The sequence below is a fragment of the Piliocolobus tephrosceles genome, chromosome 13 (genome assembly GCF_002776525.5).
Source record: "Piliocolobus tephrosceles isolate RC106 chromosome 13, ASM277652v3, whole genome shotgun sequence".
NCBI lineage: Eukaryota > Metazoa > Chordata > Mammalia > Primates > Cercopithecidae > Piliocolobus > Piliocolobus tephrosceles.
In genome coordinates this window covers 47,721,176-47,728,840 of record NC_045446.1, presented here as the reverse complement: position 1 = coordinate 47,728,840, position 7,665 = coordinate 47,721,176, and positions in this window count along the sequence as shown.

Sequence of the window (7,665 nt, the reverse complement as noted above, 5' to 3'; positions counted from 1 at the left end):
AAACTTACTACTAAGAGCCAATTCATGCATTATTTCAGTATTTCAGAACTCACACCAAATATTTATGTTTCAAAGACTCTTAAAACATATTTGAGTTGGAAATTACTACGCAGGATATATACATATGTGTGTGTGTGTGTGTGTGTGTGTGTGTGTGTGTGTGACCAAAATATCTGCTTAAAGCTAACCATTTCAGGGGGGAAAAATCTATCAATAGTGGGGAAAAAAGGAAACTAAAATAGTGGCTGTGCAGATAGTCAATAAAACAACCAATACATTAATTTATTTTTTAACCTATTAACCAATTGAAAATATGGCAATTTCCAGACTTGTATAACACTATGAGGGAACAAAGCTATTACTACTTAATGAATATTTGATCAAATATCTTTTAGTGTTATCTGTTATGAAACACTGAAGCACGTTTGTTCCTCTTCTGAATCCTTAAGCTACTGTTTGTATTGTTCACATAGCAAGCAACTTTTGACTTCTCTGTTACTACTGTCTTGAACTGTTAAATTTGCTTAATGTTGGTATTGTATAAGAAAAATTAGAAGCTTTATTAGGAGATGTTAAAGAAGACTAAAATAACTGGAGAGAGAAAATATGTTAATGTATTGAAAGATTCTATATTATCAAAGTATCATTTCCATAAAAATTTACTAATAGATTAAATGCAAACTAAATTGAAAATCCTAATAGTCTTTTCATGTGTGTGGAACTCAACAAGTTAAATCTAAATTTTTACGGAAATGCAAAGGGCCAAGAAGTATCAAGACACTTGAAAAATAAGCATAAGGTGGCAGGACCTATTCTACAAGATAACAAAACTTATTATAAAGTAAATATAATTAAGTCAGGGTTGTTTGCAAGGATTGACAAACACATCAAGAGAACATAATAAAGAACCCCCAAACAAAACCATGTTTATATAGGCATTTGACATATGACAAAAGTAACCCTCTGGAGCAGTCAAGAAAAGAGATTTTAATAAATTATCTGGGATAGCTGGACATCCATAAGAGGAGAAAAAGAAACTACACCCAAACTATACTTTGGACAATATATCAAAACAACTTCAGGTGTATTAAAGGTCAACTGAAAGTCACTGAAGATTATCTTCATGACCTCAGATAGGAAATAATTTCCTAAACAGCACAGGAAAGCATTAACCAAAAAAGAAAAGATCAATAAATATCCAACTATATTTAAAATGAGAACATCTGTTCATCAAAAGATTCCATAAAGTGAAAAGACAATCTGCAATACATGTAAATAACAATTCATATACAGAATTGTACAGAATTTATATACAGATTTGTAGAAAACTACAAATCATTTTTTTTAAAAAAAAGACCCTGTAATCCCAGCACTTTGGGAGGCTAAGGTGGGCGGATCACAAGGTCAAGAGTTTGAGACCAACTTAGCAACATGGTGAAACCTCATCTCTACTAAAAATACAAAAATTAGCCAGGCATGGTGGCACACACCTGTAATCTCAGCCACTCAGGAGGCTGAGGCAAGAGAATCACTTGAACCCAGGAGGCAGAGTTTGCAGTGAGCCCAGATCACACCACTGCACTCCAGCCTGGGCAACAGAGTGAGACTCTGTCTCAAAAAAAAAAAAAAAAGACAATGACCCAATAGAAAAATGGGTGAAAGACTTGAACAGGCATATCACAACAGAAGAAATTTACCTAATCAATAGCTTATTTAAAAAGTGCTTAATATCACTAGTAATTAGGAATGCAAATTTAAACCATGATAAGATAACATTTAATACTAAGCAGACTGGCAGAAATTAAAAGTCTGACAACATCAATTGTTAGCAACAATGCTGAATAAGAATGTTAATAGGTTATTGGTAACACTATAAATAAACACTTTTAGAAGAGTTTTACATTATCTAGAAAAGATGAAGACAGGCATATCCTCTGACTCAACAATTCCATTCCTGCATAATAGCTTACAGAAACTCGTACACATGGCCACCAAGAATGAATATATGCACAAAAAGGTTTATAGCAGCATTGTTCATAATAACCAGCAACTGGAAACAGTCCAAATGCCCAGTAAAAATAAAGAGGATAAACAATTCTGATATTCACACAATAAAAATCAAATGAATGAAGTAGGTCTTCATGATAATGATACAGTTTGGCAAAAATTGGAACATACACAAAAAATAGATTCTGCATGATTCCATTTATAAAATGCATAGAAACAGGCAAAATCAAACTATATTGTTTAGAGATATAGGCAGTAAAACTATAAAGTAAAGAAAGCAACTAGCATTAAATACAGAATGGTGATGGGGTAACACTAAATACCAACAGGGAATATGGGGTTGTAACTGGGAAGGAAAACAAGTTGCTTCTGGGAAAATATCAGTGCTCTATTTTTTTTTTACCTCAGTGTTGGTTGGTTACGTAGGATTCACTTATAACTATTAGTTACACATATATAATCCATATTTTAAATACCTTGTATGTTTATATTTCAATTTCAAAAATAAAAAACAAATCTACCTCAGAGTTACTGCGAATGTAAGTGAAATAATGTATATGCAAAGGTCTTTGAAAACCACAATCACACATATACTCAGTTTTAAAAGTTAAAGACTGGAAACATACCCATTCATAAACCAAATAAGCAATAGCCCACATGATATAAAATCCCACTACCTCAAAAACACATGTTGTCATAGTAATAAGATACATCTTCTGTAATATCATAAAACGATGTTGTCGTCGTAATAAGATATATCTTCTACAATATCATAAAATGATGTTTAACATTATTCTTTTAGAGATTCATTCCTTTGGATTAAAACATTATCCTTTTTTTAACATGCCTTCTGAGAAAATATACTAAGCTGAGAACTAAAACTATAAGGGATTGTTAAAGAAACTATAATATGAAGACTTGGAGATTTTCAGATTTAGAATAAATATATTTCATGTCTCCTTACAACACTCCTATGTGAAAGGTCTTTATCCCCATTTAATAGCCCCTATATGATACGACAGATCAGATAGCTTTGTTTAAAAACCAAAGAGAAAAGTTTTCAAAATATAAATAACTGGGCATGGTGGCATGTGCCTGTAGTCACAGCTACTCAGGAGGCTGACATGGGAGGATCACTTGAGCCCAGAAGTTCTGGACTGTAGTGTGATATGCCAATTGGGTATCTGCACTAAGTTTGGCATCAATATGGTAATCTGCTGGGAGCGGGAGGCCAACAGGTTTCCTAAGGAAGGGTGAACCAGTCCAGGTTGGAAATGGAGCAGGTCGAACTCCCGTGCTGATCAAAATATAAATAACGAATGAAAATTAATTTCAGAAAGTTAAAGGAAGAAAGGAATTGAAGGAGTCAGTAATTTATTTTTACTGATTCATAGTTTTAAAAATTGAACCTCACATACACGCAAATCCCATGTTCAAATGTACACACATGTACATTATTTCATGTATGAAATTGGTAAGCAAAAAGGGCATGGCTAAAGAAATACTTAACTTCATTATGCTTTATAAAAATAATTTGAGTATGTATTGCTTTTCACTACAATAAAATATATCTTTCTTCATTTTCCTTCTTTCTATCAAAGACTTCTTTGTCATATGTCCTATTTCAGAGAGAGTCATATCTCAGCTAGTAGGAGTGAAATTGTGTCATATAGTAATGCTGTGTTTTAGTTTTTGAGAAACTGATACTGGTTTCTAAAGTGGCTGCACCATTTTATATTCTCGTGAGCGATATATGAGGGTTCCAATTTCCAATGAATATTCCACCTTTTTCAACATTTTTTAGTTTCTGGGTTTGTTTGTTTGTTTGTTTACTATAGCCTCCCTAGTATGTGTGAAGTAGTTACTCATTGTGCTTTTGATTTATATTTCCTTAATGTCTAAATATATCATGTATTTTTTGTGCTTATTGTCCATTTGTAAATCTTATTTGGAGAAACATTGATTCAAATCCTTTTTTTTTTTTTTTTTTTTTTTTGACTGTGAGTCAGAGTCTCGCTCTGTTGCCCAGGCTGGAGTGCAGTGGCCGGATCTCAGCTCACTGCAAGCTCTGCCTCCCAGGTTTACGCCATTCTCCTGCCTCAGCCTCCCGAGTAGCTGGGACTACAGGCGCCGCCACCTCGCCCGGCTAGTTTTTTGTATTTTTTAGTAGAGACGGGGTTTCACAGTGTTAGCCAGGATGGTCTCAATCTCCTTACCTCGTGATCCGCCCGTCTTGGCCTCCCAAACTGCTGGGATTACAGGCTTGAGCCACTGCACCCGGCCATCCTTTGCTCTTTTTAAAATTTGGGTATTTGTCTTTTATTGTTGAGTTATAATAGTTCTTAATATATTCTAGATTCGAGTCATTTATTAGAATTATGATTTGCAAATATTTTCTCCCACTCCATGGGTTGTCTTTCAACTTTCTTGATGGTTTCCTTTGAGTCACAAAGTTTTACATTTTGATGTCCAGTTCATCTTTTCTCTTTTCATTTGTGCCTTTGATGTCATATCTAAGAAACTACTACCTATCCAAGATGATGAAAATGTATTCCTATGTTTTCTTCTATAAGTTTTATAGTTTTATCTCTCACATGTAGGTCTTTAATTCATTTTGGGTTAAGTTTTATATGGTGTGAGGTAGGGGTCCAACTTTATTCTTTTGCATGGGGATACCTAGCTGTCTTGGCACCATTTGTTGAAAAGACTATTATTCTCCCACTGAATTGTCTTGCTTGGAACCCTTGTCGAAAATAGCATTACTGTTTTTAAGAAGTGATGTACTTGTAACTGGGAATTTTGAAATATGGCGACTTGTCTATGAGCACACTTTGAAAAGAAGATTTCAGAATCACTATATTAATCATTCAAATTGCATGTAGAGATTTTTTTAATCATATTTTTTCTATCTTTGAACTTCACTACTTAGCAGTTGAAACCAATTTTATGATAGCCTGAAGTTGCTGACTACTACTGGCCATGAAGCCTTCTCTATACTTCCCTTTCTTCCTTTATAAAGTGAAAAGATTGGGCTAGATTATGTTTGATTGTTTTCCCCCCAAAGTTTACCCCACTGTCAAGTCGTTGTAAGGCAAAGAGGAAGGAGTGAGCTGAGAGTGATGAAGGAACCGTCACAGTTCCTTCAAAGTGTTTAACTTTGTTAGATTTTCTTTTTTAAATTTTGCTTTAAAAATTAGTTCCTCTGCTTAAAATACAAAGTTAGAAAACTACAGAATTCTATGACTCCTGAAAAGAAAGAGGAGCGTGGAGAAATATTAGAGATATGAAGATAAAGACAAATAAGATTCAAGATCGTGTCCTGAATAAAACACAATGAGAGATCCTAAGCAGTGAGGAATAATAGCATGAGTAGCAAGGCACCAGAACAGAGGACAGGAAACTACAAATTGAAAGGGAAAGTTTGAAGAGTAAGAAGACTTTCATTTAATGTTTTTTGTTTTGATTTCCAAAACAGCTTTTAAAAGCTTGTTTCTTTGGAATTTTCAGCTCTCCTCTGAAACAAAATATGGAAATATTCTAATTTAACCAAAGTTTGTTTGAGCTGTGATTTTATTATCCCAAATCCAATGACAACCATACTAGTTAGTTTCAGAAATCAGCTAGCTACATTAATTCACCACATTTAAATATGCTTTTTAATACTTTCGCTCAGTAAATGCATATAAATGTGAACACAGAGCAACACTCTTGGAAATCATTTCCACAATAAAAATATATACATAGCCCTTTTAGAATTCAAAAGATATTTTTCTCTTCTTTTAAATGCTTTACTTATCTTATTAACTAAAATTTTATTAACATATAGAATATAAAAACAGTGAAATACACTAATCCTAAATTCAGTCCATCAAGGTACTTGATGAGTTTTTACATATGTATTCTCCTATATAATCACCACCCAGACCAAGCTATAAACATCCCCAGTACTCCAGAAGGTTCTCACATTCCTCTTCCCAATTAATTACCCATCCAAAGATAACCACTATTCTGACTTCTATCATTGTAAAGTAGTTATGCCTGAACTTAACAAATGAAATCACAGTACATACTCTATCTTTACCTTCTACCTTCCTTTAATCTTTAGCTGTTTCTCTCTTTACTTCTCTATGCTCCATATAATGTCTGTGAGAATCATCTATGTTATTACAAATATCAGGTTTTTATTAATGAATAGTCTTCCACTGAGTAAGTATACCACAATTAATGTACTCTCCTGTTGTGGACATACGGGTTGTTTACAGTTTGTGCCTATTACAAACAAAATTGCTACGAACAAGCTGTGCATGTCTTTTGGTGGACAAATACAATCATTTATCTTAGGTATATACCTAGAATTATAATTTCTGGTCACAGAATAGGCGTATGTTTAACTTTAGTAAATACTGCCAGACAGTTTTCAAAATCAGTTATAACAATTTATACTACCACCAGCAGTGTATGAGTGTTCCAGTTATTATTTACCCTTGCCAACATACACGGCATTGTCAGTCTTTTTAATTTTAGCCTAAATGCTCTATTTGTTAATTTTATAAACCTGTAACTTTACTAATTATAAAACAGAATATATATTATCCTTCCATCCTCTAACTCTTAGCTACTTAAAGTGTGGTTACAGCCAGCAGCACTGGTGAAAAGAAGTAAAGACATTACCTAGGTCATTGATTCCTATGCCCCACCATAAACCTATGGAATTTGAATCCACATTTTAATTAAGATCCCCAGGTGATTTGCATCCTGCTAAAATACAAGAAACACTTCTCTGGTTGATACAATTTATAAATTTCTAGAATGGTTAAAATGTCCTCTAAAAATCTTTCCAATAGACTCTACTAATGAGCAAGATATGCTCTAGTAATATATTCTTTATATAAATTCAATTACGAGGACAAGATTCTAAAATGCGTAACTGAGCATGTACAAGGTACAAGGTAAATAGGTGATGTTTAGGCCCAAATATAGGTTCACAAAATAAAAAAAATTTTTAAAAAAACAGGTCTCTTTTGCCTCTTTCTCAGAAATGCTTTTTGGAAAATAAATTGTTCTACCAAAAAGACATATCCACTCCTATGTTCATCGCAGCACTATTCACAATAGCAAAGACATAAAGTCAACCTAGGTGCCCATCAGTGGTAGACTGGATAAAGAAAATGTGTTTCATCCGCAAAAGAAACTATTATCAGAGTGAACAGGCAATATACAGAATGGGAGAAAATGTTTTCAATCTACCCATCTGACAAACATCTAATATCCAGAATCTACAAGAAACTTAAACAAATTTACAAGAATAAAAAAACCCCATCAAAAAGTGGGCAAAGGATATGAACAGACACTTCTCAAAAGAAGACATCTATGTGGCCAACAAACATATGAAAAAAAAAGCTCAACATCACTGATAATTAGAGAACTACAAATCAAAACCACAATGAGATACCATCTCACCCCAGTCAGAATAGCGATTTTTTTTTTATTATACTTTAAGTTCTAGGGTACATGTGCATAACGTGCAGGTTTGTTACATATGTATACTTGTGCCATGTTGGTGTGCTGCACCCATCAACTCGTCAGCACCCATCAACTCGTCAGCACCCATCAACTCGTCATTTACATCAGCTATAACTCCCAATGCAATCCCTCCCC